The sequence below is a fragment of the Apodemus sylvaticus genome, chromosome 9, assembly GCF_947179515.1.
Source record: "Apodemus sylvaticus chromosome 9, mApoSyl1.1, whole genome shotgun sequence".
Lineage (NCBI taxonomy): Eukaryota > Metazoa > Chordata > Mammalia > Rodentia > Muridae > Apodemus > Apodemus sylvaticus.
The window spans coordinates 1,456,492-1,477,469 of NC_067480.1; positions in this window are offsets into that span (position 1 = coordinate 1,456,492).

Below are 20,978 nucleotides of genomic sequence, written 5' to 3' on the forward strand. Positions count from 1 at the left end.
TAACCTAGACAACCTCATGACCAAAACATAGCCTTTCCTAATAGGAGAAAAAGAACAACAACAACAAAAAGCTTATTTTAACTATTTTGACATCACAGGAGTAGGATGGCAGGTGTGGTTGGTAAAGTTAATTAGTTACAACTGATTCTCTATTTTCTATTAAGTGACATCTCAGAGACACTCAGAGAAATCTGCTTTAGCCAGGTGCTCAAAGAAAGCAGTCCACAAAGGCTGTTAGGCCATGACCATAGGTATGAGCTCAAATCTTACAGTCTAAAGACCTCTAACCCCTGGCAAAGCCTCAATCTAAAACAGGAATGTTGGGTCTAACTAGATCCATGTGCTGCATGGACTCTAATGAGGAGAAGTTTAGCATCTACTCTTTTCCCATGAGTTTCTCTTTGTAAACACTGTTTAGCCTGGAGTGTATCTAGAGGCCATTAGCTTCAGTCATCTCGATACAACCTTCCATGTTTTAATTAGTAGCAGGGACTCTGAAACATTTTTAGTCAGTGACATGAAGAAAACAAAGCCATGGTTAGTAAGAAAATAATTAATGGCGGATCAAACACCTAATCACTTGATGCAGGAATAGGTTGAACACTAGATAAACTCTTGACTTTGAGTCTTCTTTTCAGAGATATAAAAAGATCTGTTTATCTCCTGGCAACTAAAATGAGCATTCTCACTTGTTACTCTTCCTGTCAAAGATCTCTCTGATAATTTTCTATAAAACAATGGCACCTAAGGCTTTAATTTGATTTCATTTACGCTCTGTCTATTTTTTGTTTTCTGTTTTTAATACATCCAGAAAAACAGAATTACAATGGATACAGTCATGTTATATCCCAGGAACCCTTGAAGTAACTTCTCTTACTTCCCATTCGAACACAGGATAACAAAGAGGGTAGAAGATGCTAGATGGGTTATGCTCCTAAATCACGAACTACCTGGAATCCAGGAGAAAATGTTATAGGTAGAAAAAGAAGCCAAGGAGGCGGCAGCAGCAGCTGAGGCGGCGGTGGCGGTGGCGGCAGTGCAGCAGTGGCTGGTCCAGCTGAAGGGCCATCAGCAGTGGAACCAAGGCGACACAGGGTCCAGTTAGCCCCTGCGCCCACAACCACTGACCTTCGCTGACCAGCCGGGCTGCAAGCAGCTGCGGTTTACTGCCCCTTTCACTGCATGGAAGCCACTTCAGAACTCGGCCTCCCGCCAGTCAGGAGAGGCTCACCTCCACCTTGGTTTCGTATTCCAGAGATATCGGACAGACGGAGATCAACCTGGGCGGCGGCACCACATCTCCAGGTCCTGCAAGAGGCTAGAGGGGCTTCGGGGCAGCCAGCTGGGAGAAGTTGGTGTGCTCCGGTGAATACAGCGGGCCCCATCGGGAGACTTCAGGGTGCCTGCTTCGGGATCTGAACAGCCTGGGCAGCAGCACCCTGTCTACAGGCAGTGCAGGAGGTAAGCTGTGCATCAGAGGCCAACTGGGAAGGGGCAGCTTGCACTGGTGAGTCCAGCACCAGTGAGAACTAGATGGCAAAAGGCAAACGCAGGAATGTCACTAACAGAAATCAAGGCAATATGGCAACATCTGAACCCAATTCTCCTCTACCAACATGTCCTGGATACCCCATCACACCAGTAAAACAAGATTTGGATTTAAAATCACTGGTCATGATGCTGGTACAGGAACACATGAAGGACATACTTAAAGAAATTCAGGAGAAAATGGATCAAAAGTTAGAAGCCCTTGCAAGGGAAACACAAAAATCATTGAAAGAAATCCAGGAGAATACAAAAGCCAACAATGAGGAAATGTAAAAAACACTTAAAGAAATACAGGAGAACTTTGGTCAACAGGCTGAGGTCATGAAAGAGGAAACACAAAAATCTCTTAAAGAATTACAGAAAAGCACAAACAAGCAAGTGAAGGAGCTAAGCAAAACCATCCAGGATCTAAAATCTGAAGTAGAAACAACTAAGAAAACTCAAAGGGAGACAACTTTGGAGATAGAAAGCCTTGGGAAGAAATCAGGGGACAGAGATGCAAATATCAACAACAGAATACAAGAGATAGAAGAAAGAATCTCAGATGCTGAAGATTCCATAGAAACCATGGACTCAACAGTTAAAGAAAATGCAAAATGCAAAAAGCTTGTAACCCCAAATATCCAGGAAATCCAGGACACAATGAGAAGAGCAAACCTAAGGATTATAGGCATAGATGAGAGTGAAGATTTACAACTTAAAGGGCCAGCAAATATCTTCAATAAAATTATGGAAGAAAACTTCCCTAACCTAAAGAGAGAGATGCCCATGAATATACAAGAAGCCTACAGAACTCCAAACAGACTGGACCAGAACAGAAATACTTCCCGTCACATAATAATCAAAACACCAAATGTTCTAAACAAAGAAAGAATACTAAAGGCAGTAAGAGAAAAAGGCCAAGTAACATATAAAGGAAGACCTATCAGAATCACAGCAGACTTTTCACCTGAGACTATGAAGGCTAGAAGGTCCTGGGCAGATCTCATGCAGACTCTAAGAGAACACAAATGCCAATCAAAACTACTATATCCAGCAAAACTCTCAATCACCATAGATGGAGAAACTAAGATATTTCATGACAAAACCAAGTTTACCCAATATCTATCCACAAACCCAGCCCTAAAAAGGATAATAGGAGGACAACACCAATACAAGGAGGGAAACTTCACCCTGGAAAAAGCAAGATAATAACCTTTCATCAAACCCAAAAGAAGTTAAGCATTCAAATTTAAAAAATAACGTCAAAAATGATAGGAAGTAACAATCACTATTCCTTAATATCTCTTAACATCAATGGACTTAATGCCCCAATAAAAAGACACAGACTAACTGAATGGATACGTAAACAGGACCCTACATTTTGCTGCTTACAGGAAACACACCTCAGGGTCAAAGACAAACACTACCTTAGAGTAAAAGGCTGGAAGACAATTTTACAAGCAAATGGTCTCAGGAAACAAGCTGGAGTAGCTTTTCCAAAAAAATAGAAACAGAAGGAACACTACCCAATTCCTTCTACGAAGCCACAATTATGCTGATACCAAAGCCACACAAAGATCCAACAAAGAAAGAGAACTTCAGACCAATTTCCCTTATGAACATCGATGCAAAAATACTCAATAAAATTCTTGCCAACCGAATCCAAGAACACATCAAAACAATCATCCAACATGATCAAGTAGGCTTTATCCCGGGAATGCAGGGTTGGTTCAATATACGGAAATCCATCAATACAATCCACTACATAAACAAACTCAAAGAACAAAACCACATGGTCATTTCATTGGATGCTGAAAAAGCATTTGACAAAATTCAGCATCCTTTCATGCTTAAAGTCTTGGAGAGAACAGGAATTCAAGGCCCATACCTAAACATAGTAAAAGCAATATACAGCAAACCGGTAGCCAGCATCAAACTAAATGGAGAGAAACTTAAAGCAATCCCACTGAAATCAGGGACCAGACAAGGCTGCCCCCTTTCTCCTTATCTTTTCAATATTGTACTTGAGGTACTAGCTCGGGCAATTCGACAACATAAGGAGGTCAAAGGGATACAAATTGGAAAGGAAGAAGTCAAACTATCATTATTGGCAGACGACATGATAGTCTACCTAAGTGACCCAAAAAACTCCACTAGAGAGCTCCTATAGCTGATAAACAACTTCAGCAAAGTGGCAGGTTATAAAATCAACTCAAGCAAATCAGTGGCCTTCCTATACTCAAAGGATAGGCAGGCTGAGAAAGAAATTAGGGAAATGACCCCCTTCACAATAGCCACAAACAGTATAAAGTATCTTGGGGTGACTCTTACCAAACATGTGAAAGATCTGTATGACAAGAACTTCAAGACTCTGAAGAAGGAAATGGAAGAAGACCTCAAAAAATGGGAAAACCTCCCATGCTCATGGATCGGTAGAATCAATATAGTTAAAATGGCCATTTTGCCTAAAGCACTATACAGATTCAACGCAATACCCATCAAAATCCCAACTCAATTCTTCAAAGAGTTAGAAAGAGCAATTCTCAAATTCATCTGGAACAACAAAAAACCCAGGATAGCTAAAACTATTCTCAGCAACAAAAGAAAATCTGGGGAAATCAGTATCCCTGACCTCAAGCAATACTACAGAGCAATAGTGTTAAAAACTGCATGGTATTGGTACAGTGACAGGCAGGAGGATCAATGGAACAGGATTGAAGATCCAGAAATGAACCCACACACCTATGGCCACTTGATCCTCGACAAAGAGGCTGAAAACATCAAATGGAAAAAATATAGCCTTTTCAACAAATGGTGCTGGTTCAACTGGAGGTCAGCATGCAGAAGAATGCAAATTGATCCATCCTTGTCTCCTTGTACTAAGCTCAAATCCAAATGGATCAAGGACTTCCACATAAAGCCAGACACTCTGAAGCTAATAGAAAAAAAACTGGGGAAGACCCTTGAGGACATTGGTACATGGAGAAAGTTTCTGAACAGAACACCAATAGCATATGCTCTAAGAGCAAGAATTGACAAATGGGACCTCATGAAATTACAAAGTTTCTGTAAGACAAAGGACACCATCAAGAGGACAAATCGGCAACCAACAAATTGGGAAAAGATCTTCACCAATCCTACATCAGATAGAGGGCTAATATCCAATATATATAAAGAACTCAAGAAGTTAGACTCCAGAAAACCGAACAACCCTATTAAAAATGGGGTACAGAGTTAAACAAAGAATTCTCACCTGAAGAACTTCGGATGGCGGAGAAGCATCTTAAAACATGCTCAACTTCATTAGTCATTAGGGAAATGCTAATCAATACAACCCTGAGATTTCACCTTATACCAGTCAGAATGGCTAAGATTAAAAATTCAGGAGACAGCATGTGTTGGAGAGGGTATGGAGGAAGAGGAAGACTCCTCCACTGCTGGTGGGGTTGCAAATTGGTACAACCACTCTGGAAATCAGTCTGGCGGTTCCTCAGAATACTGGGCCCCTACTTCCAGAAGATCCTGCTATACCACTCCTGGGCATATACCCAGAGGATTCCCCACCATGTAATAAGGACACATGCTCTACTATGTTCATAGCAGCCCTATTTATAATTGCCAGATGCTGGAAAGAACCCAGGTATCCCTCAACAGAAGAGTGGATGCAAAAAATGTGGTATATCTACACAATGGAGTACTATTCAGCCATTAGAAACAATGAATTCATGAAATTCTTAGGCAAATGGATGGAGCTAGAGAACATCATACTAAGTGAGGTAACCCAGACTCAAAAGGTGAATCATGGTATGCACTCACTAATAAGTGGATATTAACCTAGAAAACTGGAATACCCAAAACATAATCCACACATCAAATGAGGTTCAAGAAGAAAGGAGGAGTGGCCCCTGGTTCTGGAAAGACTCAGTAAAGCAGTATTTGGCAAAACCAGAACGGGGAAGTGGGAAGGGGTGGGTGGGAGGACAGGGGAAGAGAAGGGGGCTTATGGGACTTTCGGGGAGTGGGGGGCTAGAAAAGGGGAAATCATTTGAAATGTAAATAAATTATATCGAATAAAAAAAATTTAAAAAAAGAAAGAAAAAAGAAACAAAAAAAAAAAAAAAGAAGAAAAAGAAGCCAAAATCTGTAAGTAAAGCAAGCCTATATCAGGATATGGAAAATCACCAATGAATAAAAAAAGGAGGGACACTGAATCACACAGAATCTCAATGAATTTTATCTCTATACATTGGCTTGGACCAAGGGTTTCCACAAAGCAGTGATTCTTGATCACTGTTCCCTTTCTGGCTATAACACTAGGTAAGTTGTCAGCAACACTGAGACCCAGAAGCCAGATATCCTAAAGTGAAGAACTATATGCTATGTATTTATCTCAGATCTCAAAAACTAGCACGTAGGATGCCAGGCAGAGAATCCAGTAGTTACAGACACACATATTAGTAAAAAGTTCCAGAGAAATCAGTAGAATTCTGAGACTGATGTCCAGGAAAGCCTTTTTTTGAGACCTTCCCTTCACTAGAATTCTCCTTACTGGGCAGAGAGAGTCAAGGAGCAATTTAAGAAAGGAGAGGAGGGTGGTATGATAGGCTGAATGATTCCTCAATTATATTCACCTTCTAATCCTCACGGCTTCTAAATATGCTATCTTCCAAGAAAAGGGGTGCTTTGCAAATGTAATAAAGGAAATAATGTTAGATAGGGATTATTCAGATAAGCCCAATGTCATCCTAATGGTCCTTTAAGAGACAGGTAGGTCTATGGTCAAATGGGATATGACAAAGGGATCAGAAGAGACAGATAAAGATATGTAACTATGCTTGGCAGCTGGCTTTGAAAGTGAGTGAAGTGGTCCAAGTGAGTGAACAAGGCAAGGGGTATAGATGGAATCTGGAAATTTGAAATAGCAAGGATATTTCAAATGTCAAATTTAGAACTATTTAAGTGATAAACTGTATGTTTTAAAGACACCATGCTTAAGCAGAAGTGGGAAACTAAGACTACTATTCTATTCTATTATATATATATATATATATATATATATATATATATATATATATATATATTTACTATTATACTATTATAAACATGGAATGATAGGGTTCTAGGTGATTATAGGTCACAAATAAAATGTCTAGTGTTGCTACTTTATTTCCAACCCAATTCCCTGGTAAAAGAAATCTCAACTCAGTCAGTTAACAAAATAAGATATAAGCCTAGATTGGGAAGATCTCCCATTACACTACTCTATTTCCATCTATATTATCATATATAACTTGTGGTTTCTCCAGGCCATGAGCTTCTCTCTCTTCAGCTTCTCCATTGATCCTCCCCACTCCCACCCCCACCCTGTTTCCCCTACTCCCAACCCCTCTGCACCCCCACACACATCCCCAGCCCCTGTAGCTCCTCTCAGCTTCCCCCCCTTCCTCCTGCCCAATCATTGGCTCAAGCCTTTATTTGAAAGTTAAGGTGGGGAGAAGGTTCACAAGGCAACTCCTCATCTGCAGCCCCTCTGAGGAGTGGAATTAGCATCAAAATACAATCCCAGTGCTATCCACAGCAGTCTAGAAAGTCTTCCAATAACAAGCATAAGTGTCATCTAGAGGCAGAGCTGGTAGATGATGGATATATATGCCCCCACCCCTATTTTGTCAATGGTCTCAATTGATACAACAACCAGGTCACATACTGAACAAGAAATCTAATATATGGAGACACTATAGAAAAGGACAACTCAATCATCTTATTACTTGAAGTAGTACATCATAGCCATTCATTCCTTCAACAAAAATGGTGAGCCATGCTGTTAAATACTCAGGAGAGAAATAAGAATTAAATAATTATGAGAGACTTGATATCACAGAGTTGTCCAGAGAGCCAATATACTTTAGGGAAAATATTCTCTTAACTGTGTTTTTTTCCTAGTTGAGATCTATTTATACTAAAGCAGATGCTCATTAAACAAAAATGCACATGAACAAGGCATAGTTAATGGTTTAGTTATAATAGCAGTGTTTCATTGCTGGAGAAGAAAGGACATCAATACTCTTGCCCAGAATTAAACTATGCATGCTGCATTATTGGCCTGGCAGACACTCACTAGTGCAACTGTGGCTTAACTGCTATGGAGTAACTAACCACTTTCCGATTAGATTTGAAGCCCTCTCCACAGGACAGAAAGGAATTGAATGCCTGATGCTGTAATCCTGGTAAAAGCTCATGGCTGTTAAGGTCATAAACCCTAGGGTAGAAACAATTATCATTCTGCTCAATGGTCCTGTGGCTAAACTGCCTTTTAAATATGCATGTTCATACCCATAGATCTGAGCTGCTCTCAAACTTGGTAGAAGTTTCTTTTTCAGAGAGCAGTCAGCGCAGAAATGTATTATAGTCAAAGTGCTAAGAATAAGAAACTAAGTACTCAGCCCTATGTGGGACATCTCCATACACACCCATACATAATGAACATTGTGGAAGAAGAGGTTAAAAAAATGTAAGAAATGTTGGATGAGGAAGAATGCTGTTAAATGCTGTCCTCTGGACATGGCATGGGCTGTTGTACTCAAAAACCCACAGCAGCTGTGGTTACCTGCACAGGATGGAGTCAGACAAATTTCCTTCAAAGACTGTTCTCCTTGTCCTACCTCTAACTGTGAAGCTGCTGGAAGTTGATAGCTGCTAGAGGAAAGTTGTTTCCACTGGTGGTTCAACTGATAGGTTTCCCATGCTCCAGTGGGTGTTCCCACATGCATGCACACATGATTAGCACTAACAACTGTTAAAAATAAAGATAGAAGAAAACATATTGTTGGGAAGGTAATGTGTTGGAGAATTGAGAAAGTTGAAGGCAAATGGGGAACAGATAGTATTGTGATTCATTGTATATGTGCATGAACATCTCAAAAATTAAGAAAACATATTAAAAACTGTGTTTCCTATGAGCAACACTGATTTCTATAATTAATACCATAAAAATAAGAGTGATAGAATTCATAAGGATAAAAGTAAAACAAAAGGGAGACCCAGAATTCTCAAAACTCTTATACTCAGGGAGTCCTGAAGTTATTAAAGGACACTCTATGCTTGGGAACAATGCAGTTCTATTTAAAGCCTTAGGAAAATGATATGGGTATCTGAATCCTTATGAAGCAGATTAAAAAATGACACCTGTCAATTTTTTATAGGCTGATTCTAAAAATTAGTAAAGGATTTATCTAGAAAGAATAGTTAACTTCCATTTATAGACTAGGCAGGAGCCTACAGGAAACACTGAAAAAAATGAAACCATAGCAAAAATTTCTTCAAGCACTTTCAAAGGAAATGAATAAAAAAATGAAAGAAAAACAAGGGGAGAGTGTTGTTTGATTTGTTTTGTTTCTTTAAAAAAAAAAAAAGCTAGGTTACCAATATCTTAGGCCTTGTAGGGCATGTGGCCTCTGTCACAGCTATCAATCTTTAATTCTGTAGTATGAAATTAATTATAGATGAATGCAATTCAGTGTGAATTCCTGTATACCAATAAAATGTTATTTACAAAAACAAAAACAAAAACAGACAACAAGCCTGTCCTTTAACTCATTTGGTAAGGAACTAGATTCCCAAAGGTTAACTGTTCTTCCTGTACTCCTTCCCCACTATTGTCACTATTCCTGACCTTTTCTAGACCCAACATACAAACTTATTCTTTACCACTCTAGGAACTATTCAAACTGTTTCACCTCATTTCTGTTCATTTGCTTATGGATAACTTGGATAAGCAAACAAACAGATTTATTTATTTTAATTGGATAACTTTGGAAAGCCAAAATCATTGTATAATAGCTTGAGGAACACAACAGAAAATAACAAACTTTCTAAGAGTTCTGCTCAGATTCTAAAATGAACCTGAGGTTTCAGGGAGTGGGAGAGTATTAGCAAAAATAGTCTCTAAGGGAAAAAGGAAAAGTAGGATACAAGCATTTCCGGGAGCTGGAAAGCAAAGCACCAGCTGCAGAAACAGATTCCTGGACTCTGAACCTGGAGGATTTCTGACAGTGAGCCCATCATAACAGGAATGCATTGTTTTTATATTGCACAGACTTTAGGGCTTCTCTGAGTAAATGCTAACATTCCTGGACAATAGACATGTCATGCACAGACAGAGAAGCTGAAGCTACCCTTCCAAGTTGCAAGTTATCTTGAGACAGAAGAAGAGAACAGTGGGATTTCTTTCCTAGTTACACATGCGAAATTCCTTTCTGACTCTTGTCTTCTTTTTACTCAAAGAAAAACCAAGAGTGTGTATTGACCCACCCCCAAGTGATAAATTTTAATCCAAATAATCAACAGTTACTTTTTCCACTGTGTATCAAGAGCCTCTCAATTTCCCAGAACTTGGAGTCTCCACACCTGCCTCAAGCTCCACCTTCAGGGGTCATATAAGGAAATGGTTAAAGCTGATTCACACCTGGACTGGACTGGGGAAATGGAGCTTTATCTCTGGGGTCCTTAGATGTGTGGCTTGAGTCTTGCATTTTAATGCAAATATAAAGAAGGCATCTCAGGTAGACCTATCTCAGACAAAGAGCTGTTGAGGCAGAGCCAAACCATCAAAGATGCTTACCTGGCTTTGTTATTTAGCTCTATACATGTATGTCACAGTTCACTGCTGATAATTCTGTTTTCCAATTTTCAGTGTGATATGCGATTTGAGCCATGAATTGTTTCATAAATATATGATGATTTCTACTTTACTGGATATTAGGGACACTAAAACCCAATGTCATGTAATTTGTTTGTAAAATTTTGAGGCTGTGGAATGGAGAAAGTCACCCTGGGCTGATAGAAAGGTAATCTAATTAATGCATGATTTAGAAGTGCCTAATGAGGCCAGAGTTGAGAGCTGCAAACCTAGAGTCTGCATCTTTATATCCCTTAGGAAGCATACAGGATTCACAAAATGTTTGCACAGCAACCTGTGTTGTAATCACAAAACAAGAGCAAATGACCTGAAACATCGTGAAGCTTATTCCTGCAACAGAATTTAAAGTAATTTTAAGTTTAATATGCTGCAGCTACCACTGCCAACAAAAGCAAAACTCAGAGGTACAGATCATTGGAAGAAAAACAGAAAGTTGGCTGTAAATTCCCTAATCCCCTTTATGTATCGCTTAAAGAGCCCTCAATTACAGTTTAATATTCATGAGTGTACTGATTGGTTTTGTGTGTCAACTTGACACAAACTGGAGTTATCACAGAGAAAGGAGCCTCCCTTAAGGAAATGCCTCCATGAGATCCAGCTGTAAGGCAATTTTCTCAATTAGTGATCAAGTGGGAGAGAGCCCAGGCCCTTGTAGGTGGTGCCATCCCTGGGCTGGTAGTCCTGGGTTCTATAAGAAAGCAAGTTGAGCAAGCCAGGGGAAGCAAGCCAGTAAGCAGCTCCCCTCCATGGTATCAGCTTCTGCCTCGAAGTTCCTGCTCTGTGTGAGTTCCTGTCCTGACTTCCTTTGGTACTGAACAGCAATGTGGAAGTGTAAGCTGAATAAATCCTTTCCTCCCCAACTTGATTTTTGGTTATGTTTTATGCAGGAATAAAACACTAAGACAATGAGTCTATATAGAAAGATACCATTGATATTTCTGTTTATGTAGAAAATACAGGGTGCTAGCAAGTGAGGACAACATTAAAACTATTTGACACCTCATTATTTCAATATAGAAATGCAGAGGAAAATGATGGAATTGGGGCTTCTGAAAAATGCCACAAAACGCTAATATAGAGTAAGTTTTAGTGAAGGGTATGTAGGTATCAGATACAGATCGGTTTTTATTAAGCTTAAATTCATTAAATGTATCAGAAAATGGATTTTATTCATTATATATGAATGAGTCACACACTGCCACACACACATATGAGAAAGAGAGAGACAGAGAGAGAGAGAGAGAGAGAGAGAGAGAGAGAGAAGTTAGTTGTCCCTCATTATCCATGGATAATAAAATCTAGGATATTATAGTTGCCTAATCCATGGTGTAGTCCTTGCATAGAACCTACTACTTCATCCAAAATACTAAAATTTTCTTCTGATTAGTTACTACCAACTGCTTTGAAGAGTTACCATGCTGTTACACTCTACTGTTTAGAAAATAATGAATAAGTACACTCAGGCAGGGAGGTAGCTCAGATGGTTAAATGCCTGATGTACTAGAATGAGGACCTAAATTCAGATTCCCAGAACCCATTTGTAGCTAGAAGTGGTAAAAACATCTGTAATTCCAGCATTTCTAGAGCAAAATGGGAAGCAGAGACAGGAGGTATCCCAGGAAGCTCAAAAGATCAGCTTGACTGGCATGTGCAGAATCAAAAAACAAGAGCCTCTGTGTCAAACATGACAGAAGATAAAGATTGATATTCAAGGTAGTGACTTCTTCATGTGTGTTGTGGCATGCATACTCACACTCACACACATCTGGACAGACAGATACACACACACACACACACACACACACACACACACACACGCTCACACAAATACACACTACACTTTCAGCATAGTAATATTTTTTTTCACAAATACTTTCAATCTGCAGACAGGTGAACAAGTGGAGGCAGAATTTGTTGATATTCCGAATTGCTGATTGTAAATGCAAAATGATAGTGTTATGATATTAACACAAAAATGCAGAAGGAAGTGGCCATTCTGGGGCTGTGTAGGGCTATGCCTCCTGTTTCTTCCTTCTTATTACATAGAGCTGAATTTCTGCTAAAGGTTACCAAAATGACACTCATATTGAGAGAATTTGAGGTTTTAGGACATTTTATGTGTGCAATTTTTCTTTAATTAGAAAATATTAAACTTGCAAATATGTGTGTAATCCATGTATATGATTTATTGTATTATATACAGGCCAACATTGCATATTGAATGCCTAAATTAAATTAACAAGCAACACTATGAACCACAGTTCTAGTTATCTTTGTTAGGGGATGTCATTTATTTTCAAGTTTCTAAGAAATACAATTGTCTTTAACACAGGACATTCTATAAAGTAGATTCTCAGAATGTATTCATTTATAATAAAAAGTATTTAGTCTTTACTAATTTTCCTATGTATTCCTCACTAACTTCAATCAGCAACATCCAAACTATCACTGTCTTCCCACACCACCCAGCCCTCAGCAGCCACTGTTTTGGCTGCATCTGAATTTAATATTTTAGGTTCCAAATATAAATGGGATCATAAATTACATATCTTGCTATACCTGATTGATGTGTTTTTAATAAAATATACTACCAGTTTATCCACATGCTTCTTGGTAGACAATAGCTTCATTTGTGTGCTCATTTGTTCATTTATTATGCTGTGAATAGTCTAGGATCTCTTGTAAACCAGCGAAGCATTTTACACTGAGGTGCAACTTCAGGCTCCATGTTGCTTCAAATGACAATGTTTTCTTCTTCTATGTCTGGATAATATTCTAGGGTGTGGGTTTCTATATATGTGATTTTCTTCAACCACATATTTATCCACTGATGGACACTGATGTTGATTTTATAAACTTGGGTATTATAAGAAATTCTTCAGTAAGAATGGGAATCCGATATCTGTAAAGATGTTGATTTTAATTACATTTATATTATATTCAATAATAATATTTCTGAATCATTCTGCTTGCAATTTTTAAGACACTCCATACTAAGTAGCATAATAACTATACTGACAGCCTTACCAACATTTTTTAAATATTGTTTTTTCTATATTCTACCAAATGTATCATATTTTGATGTTGTTTTGATTGTGTTTGTTCTCACAGGTGTAAGATGACATCCAAGAAGTCTCAACTTGTGTTTCAACCATAATTAGAGGCATAGAATGCCTTTGCACACCCCTGTTGGACTTCTGGGTACCTTCTTTAGAAATAAGTATGCAAGAGCTAGGAAAAATGGCTTGATGGATGAAAAGTATGTCATAAAAGTGTGAATACATGAGCTTGGATCCATAGAATTCATGTGAAAGGCAGACAAGCATGACAGCCATCTGTGATCCAAGCACTAAGAGACAAAGACAGTGATTCCCCAGGACAAGCAGGCTATCTAGACTAGCCAATGTTAGTGAACTCCAGATTCAAAAAGAGATCCTACCTCAGTAAATAAAGTGGAAAGCAATCAAGATACACTACTACTTTTAAGTCTATATACACATGTGCACCCACATACATGCAAATGCACATACACACACAGACATGCATAACATACTGATGTACATGCAACAAATAAACAACTATTTATGTTCTTTGCCCATTATTAAGAGTTCGCTCAGGTTAGTTTTATGTCAACTTGTCATAAGCTAATATGAGAAGATGAATTTTCAACTGAGAAAGTATCTCCGTTGAAAATAAAGATTGGCCTGTAGGCAAGTCAGCAGTACATTTTCTTAATTAGTGATTGATGTAGGAGGGCCCACCCCTTATGTGTAATGTCACCATCAGGTTGTTGGTACTGAGTGCTATAATAAAATAGACTGAGTAAGCTATGAATAGGAAGCCAGTAAATGATACTCCTCCATGTCTTCTACATCAGCTTCTGCCTCCAGATTCCTGACTTGATTTCCTGTTCTTGCCCTGACCTCCCTTGGTGAAGAAGTGTGATATGGAACTGTAAGATGACATAAACCTTTTCCTCTACAAGTTGCTTTTGGTTATAGGTACTGGTTATTTGGAGTTGCAATTAAATTGGGTAAATTGTTTACAGTTTTAGGTGCTGGCTCCTAATCAGATACAAACTGCAATGCTTCCTCCCAATCCACAAGTTAGCTTTACATTTTGTTGACCATTTTCTTAATGTGCATACGTCTTTCATTCTCATGTATCATATTTGTTAATTATTTGTCTTTGTTTGCACATATATTTCGTATTAGAGCCAATGCCACAGTCATGGAAACTTCCTGTTTTGCAAGACACTTCTGCTTTCATACTGTCTTACTTCAAGTCTTTAATGTATTAATTATGTCTGAAATAGTTCTGTATGTGATGTAAGATGAGTATCCAACATCATTCTTTTGCTTGCATTTGTGTTTTTTCCCACTAGCATTTAGCATCATGCATGTTTGACATTCTTATCAAACTTTTACTTAATAGATATACAGGTTTGTACCAGGATCTCTATTGTTTTATAATAACTGTACTCCTATTTAATTCTCAGGCCCCTTTGTAACACAGATTGTGAACAAAAAAAGCTACATCCTGATCCACAAGCACAAGCCAGAGAGAGAGAGCAAACTGGGATTGGTGTGGACTTTTAAAATCTCAAAGCCCAACCAAATGACACACCTCCTCTAACAAGGTCCATAGTTCCTTATCCTTTTTTTTTTTTTAAAGTCTGTAAAACGCAGATCATTTTTTGCAGCCAGGTCCACTTTTTTTTCCTTTCCTTTTCTTTTTTTTATTCGCTAGATTTTTTAATTTACATTTCAAATGATTTCCCCTTTTCTAACCCCCCACTCCCCGAAAGTCCCATAAGCCCCCTTCCCTCACCCTGTTCTCCCACCTACCCCTTCCCACTTCCCTGTTCTGGATTTGCCCTATACTGCTTCAATGAGTATTTCCAGAACATGGGGCCACTCCTCTGTTCTTCTTGTACCTCATTTAATATGTGGATTATGTTTTGGGTATTCCAGTTTTCCAGGCTTATTAGACCATGATTGATCTTTTGAGACTGGATTACCTCACTTAGTATGATGTTCTCCAGCTCCTTCCATTTGCCTAAGAATTTCATAAATTCATTGTTTCTAATGGCTGAATAGTGCTCCACTGTGTATATATACCACATTTTTTGCATCCACTCTTCTGTTGAGGGATACCTGAGTTCTTTCCAGCTTCTGGCTATTATAAATAGGGATGCTATGAACACAGTGGAGCATGTATCCTTATTACATGCTGGGGAATCCTCTGGGTACATGCCCAGGAGTGATATAGCAGGATCTTTCGGAAGTAGCATGCCCATTTTTCTGAGGAACCACCAGACTGATTTCCAGAGTGATTGTACCAATTTGCAACCCCACCAGCAGTGGAGGAGTGTTCCTCATTCTCCACATCCTCACCAACACCTGCTATCTCCTGAATTTTTAATCTTAGCCATTCTGAGTGGTCTAAGATGAAATCTCAGGGTTGTTTTGATTTGCATTTCCCTAATGACTAATGAAGTTGAGTATTTTTTAAGATATTTCTCAGCTATGCAAAGTTCTTAAGGTAAAAATTCTTTGTTTAACTCTGTACCCCATTTTTAATAGGGTTATTTGGTTTTCTGGAGTCTAACTTCTTGAGTTCTTTATATATATTGGATATTAGGCCTCTATCTGATGTAGGGTTGGTGAAGATCTTTTCCCAGTTTGTTGGTTGCCAATTTGTCCTTTTGATGGTGCCCTTTGCTTTACAGAAACTTTGTAATTTTGTGAGGTCCCATTTGTCAATTCTTGCTCTTAGAGCATACGCTATTGGTGTTCTGTTCAGGAACTTTCCCCCTGTACCAATGTCCTCAAGGGTCTTCCCCAGTTTCTTTTCTATTAGCTTCAGAGTGTCTGGCTTTATGTTGAGGTCCGTGATCCATTTGGAGTTGAGCTTAGTACAAGGAGACAAGGATGGATCAATTCACATTCTTCTGCATGCTGACCTCCAGTTAAACCAGCACCATTTGTTGAAAAGGCTATCTTTTTTCCATTGGATGTTTACAGCCCCTTTGTCGAGGATCAAGTGGCCATAGATGTGTGGGTTCAATCCTGTTCCATTGATCCACTTGCCTGTCACTGTACCAATACCATGTAGTTTTTAACACTATTGCTCTATAGTATTGCTTGAGGTCAGGGATACTGATTCCCCCAGAATTTCTTTTGTTGTTGAGAATAGTTTTAGCTATCCTGGGTTTTTTGTTATTCCAGATGAATTTGAGAATTGCTCGTTCTAACTCTATGAAGAATTGAGTTGGGATTTTGATGGGTATTGTGGTGAATCTGTATATTGCTTTAGGCAAAATGGCCATTTTAACTATATTTTTTTCCTTGTCTTTTTTTTTTAATTTTTTTATTCAATATAATTTATTTACATTTCAAATGATTTCCCCTTTTCTAGCCCCCCCCCACTCCCCGAAAGTCCTGTAAGCACCCTTCTCTTCCCCTGTCCTCCCTCCCACCCCTTCCCACTTCCCCATTCTGGTTTTGCCGAATACTGTTTCACTGAGTCTTTCCAGAACCAGGGACCGCTCCTCCTTTCTTCTTGTATCTCATTTGATGTGTGGATTATGTTTTGGGTATTCCAGTTTTCTAGGTTAATAACCACTTATTAGTGAGTGCATACCATGATTCACCTTTTGAGCCTGGGTTACCTCACTTAGTATGATGTTCTCTAGCTCCATCCATTTGCCTAAGAATTTCATGAATTCATTGTTTCTAATGGCTGAATAGTACTCCATTGTGTAGATATACCACATTTTTTGCATCCACTCTTCTGTTGAGGGATACCTGGGTTCTTTCCAGCATCTGGCAATTATAAATAGGGCTGCTATGAACATAGTAGAGCATGTATCCTTATTACATGGTGGGGAATCCTCTGGGTATATGCCCAGGAGTGGTATAGCAGGATCTTCTGGAAGTGAGGTGCCCAGTTTTCGGAGGAACCGCCAAACTGCTTTCCAGAGTGGTTGTACCAATTTGCAACCCCACCAGCAGTGGAGAAGTGTTCCTCTTTCTCCACACCCTCTCCAACACCTGCTGTCTCCTGAATTTTTAATCTTAGCCATTCTGACTGGTGTAAGATGAAATCTTAGTGTTGTTTTGATTTGCATTTCCCTAATGACTAATGAAGTTGAGCATTTTTTAAGATGCTTCTCTGCCATCCGAAGTTCTTCAGGTGAGAATTCTTTGTTTAACTCTGTACCCCATTTTTTAATAGGGTTGTTTGGTTTTCTGGAGTCTAACTTCTTGAGTTCTTTATATATATTGGATATTAGCCCTCTATCTGATGTAGGATTGGTGAAGATCTTTTCCCAATTTGTTGGTTGCTGATCTGTCCTCTTGATGGTGTCCTTTGCCTTACAGAAACTCTGTAACCTTATGAGGTCCCATTTGTCAATTCTTGCTCTTAGAGCATACGCTATTGGTGTTCTGTTCAGAAACTTTCTCCCTGTACCGATGTCCTCAAGGGTCTTCCCCAGTTTCTTTTCTATTAGCTTCAGAGTGTCTGGCTTTATGTGGAGGTCCTTGATCCATTTGGAGTTGAGCTTAGTACAAGGAGACAAGGATGGATCAATTCCCATTCTTCTGCATGCTGACCTCCAGTTGAACCAGCACCAATTGTTAAAAAGGCTATCTTTTTTCCATTGGATGTTTTCAGCCTCTTTGTCGAGGATCAAGTGGCCATAGGTGTGTGGGTTCATTTCTGGATCTTCAATCCTGTTCCATTGATCCTCCTGCCTGTCACTGTACCAATACCATGCAGTTTTTAACACTATTGCTCTGTAGTATTGCTTGAGGTCAGGGATACTGATTCCCCCAGATTTTCTTTTGTTGCTGAGAATAGTTTTAGCTATCCTGGGTTTTTTGTTGTTCCAGATGAATTTGAGAATTGCTCTTTCTAACTCTGTGAAGAATTGAGTTGGGATTTTGATGGGTATTGCATTGAATCTGTATATTGCTTTTGGCAAAATGGCCATTTTAACTATATTGATTCTACCGATCCATGAGCATGGGAGGTTTTCCCATTTTTTGAGGTCTTCTTCCATTTCCTTCTTCAGAGTCTTGAAGTTCTTGTCATACAGATCTTTCACATGTTTGGTAAGATTCACCCCAAGATACTTTATATTGTTTGTGGCTACTGTGAAGGGGGTCATTTCCCTAATTTCTTTCTCAGCCTGCTTATCCTTTGAGTATAGGAAGGCCACTGATTTGCTTGAGTTGATTTTATAACCTGCCACTTTGCTGAAGTTGTTTATCAGCTGTAGGAGCTCTCTAGGGGAGTTTTTTGGGTCACTTAGGTAGACTATCATGTCGTCTGCAAATAATGATAGTTTGACTTCCTCCTTTCCAATTTGTATCCCTTTGACCTCCTTATGTTGTCGAATTGCCCGAGCTAGTACCTCAAGTACAATATTGAAAAGATAAGGAGAAAGGGGGCAGCCTTGTCTGGTCCCTGATTTCAGTGGGATTGCTTCAAGTTTCTCTCCATTTAGTTTGATGCTGGCTACCGGTTTGCTGTATATTGCTTTTACTATGTTTAGGTATGGGCCTTGAATTCCTGTTCTCTCCAAGACTTTAAACATGAAAGGATGCTGAATTTTGTCAAATGCTTTTTCAGCATCCAATGAAATGACGATGTGGTTTTGTTCTTTGAGTTTGTTTATGTAGTGGATTGTATTGATAGATTTCCGTATATTGAACCAACCCTGCATTCCCGGGATAAAGCCTACTTGATCATGGTGGATGATCGTTTTGATGTGTTCTTGGATTCGGTTGGCAAGAATTTTATTGAGTATTTTTGCATCGATGTTCATAAGGGAAATTGGTCTGAAGTTCTCTTTCTTTGTTGGATCTTTGTGTGGCTTTGGTATATTAATCCTGCCGATCCATGAGCATGGGAGGTTTTTCCATTTTTTGAGGTCTTCTTCCACTTCCTTCTTCAGAGTCTTGAAGTTCTTGTCATACAAATCTTTCACATGTTTTGTAAGAGTCACCCCAAGGTACTTTATACTGTTTGTGGCTATTGTTAAGGGTGTCATTTCCCTAATTTCTTTCTCAGCCTGCATTTCCTTTGAGTATAGGAAGCCTACTGATTTGCTTGAGTTGATTTTATTACCTGACACTTTGCTGAAGTTGTTTATCAGATGTAGGAGTTCTCTAGTGGAGTTTTTAAGTCACTTAGGTAGACTATCACATCATCTGCAAATAATGATAGTTTGATTTCTTCCTTTCCAATTTGTATCTCGTTGACCTCCTTATATTGTCTAATTGCCCAAGTTAGTACCTCAAGTACAATATTGAAAAGATAAGGAGAAAGGGGGCAGCCCTGTCTAGTCCCTGATTTTAGTGGGATTGCTTCAAGTTTCTCTCTATTTAGTTTGATGTTGGCCACCGGTTTGCTGTATATTGCTTTTACTATGTTTAGGTATGGGCCTTGAATTCCTGTTCTTTCCAAGACTTTAAACATGAAAGGATGCTGAATTTTGTCAAATGCTTTTTCAGCATCCAATGAAATGACCATGGGGTTTTTTTTTTTCTTTGAGTTTGATTATGTAGTGGATTGCATTGATGGATTTCCGTATATTGAACCAACCCTGCATCCCTGGGATAAAGCCTACTTGATCATGGTGGATGATCATTTTTATGTGTTCTTGGATTCAATTGGCAAGAATTTTATTGAGTATTTTTGCATCGATGTTCATAAGGGAAATTGGTCTGAAGTTCTCTTTCTTTGTTGGATCTTTGTGTGGTTTTGGTATCAGCGTAATTGTGGCTTCATAGAAGGAATTGGGTATTGTTCCTTCTGTTTCTATTTTGTGGAATAGTTTGAAGAGTATTGGTGTTAGGTCTTCTTTGAAGGTCTGATAGAATTCTGAACTGAAGCCATCTGGTCCTGTGCTTTTTTTGGTTGGAAGGCTTTCTATGACCCCTTCTATTTCTTTAGGGGTTATGGGACTGTTTAGATGATCTATTTGGTCCTGATTTAATTTTGTTATTTGGTATCTGTCTAGGAAATTGTCCATTTCTCCAGATTCTCCAGTTGTGTTGAGTATAGGCTTTTGTAATAGGATCTGATGATTTTTTGAATTCCCTCAGTTTCTGTTGTTATATCTACCTTTTCATTTCTAATTTTGTTAATTTGGATACTTTCTCTCTGCCCTTTGGTCAGTCTGGCTAAGGGTCTATATATTTTGTTGATTTTCTCAAAAAAACAGCTCCTGGATTCGTTTATTCTTTGTATGGTTCTCTTTGTTCCCACTTGACTGATTTCAGCCCTGAGTTTGATAGTTTCCTGTCTTCTACTCCTCCTGGGTGAATTGGCTTCTTTTTGTTCCAGGTCTTTCAGGTGTGTTGTTAAGCTGCTAGTGTATGCTCTCACCATTTTCTTTTTGGAGGCACTCAGGGCTATGAGTTTTCCTATTAGCACTGCTTTCATTGTGTTCCAAAGATTTGGGTATATTGTGCCTTTATTTTCATTAAATTCTAAAAAGTCTCTAATTTCTTTCTTTATTTCTTCTTTGGCCAAGGTGTCATTGAGTAGAGTATTGTTCAGCCTCCATGTGTATGTGGGCTTTCTGTTGTTTTTGTTGCTATTGAAAACCACTCTTACTCCATAGTGATCTGATAGGAGGCATGGGATTAGTTTGATTTTCTTATATTTGTTGAGGTCTGTCTTGTGACCAATTATATGGTCGATTTTGGAGAAGGTACCATGGGGTGCTGAGAAA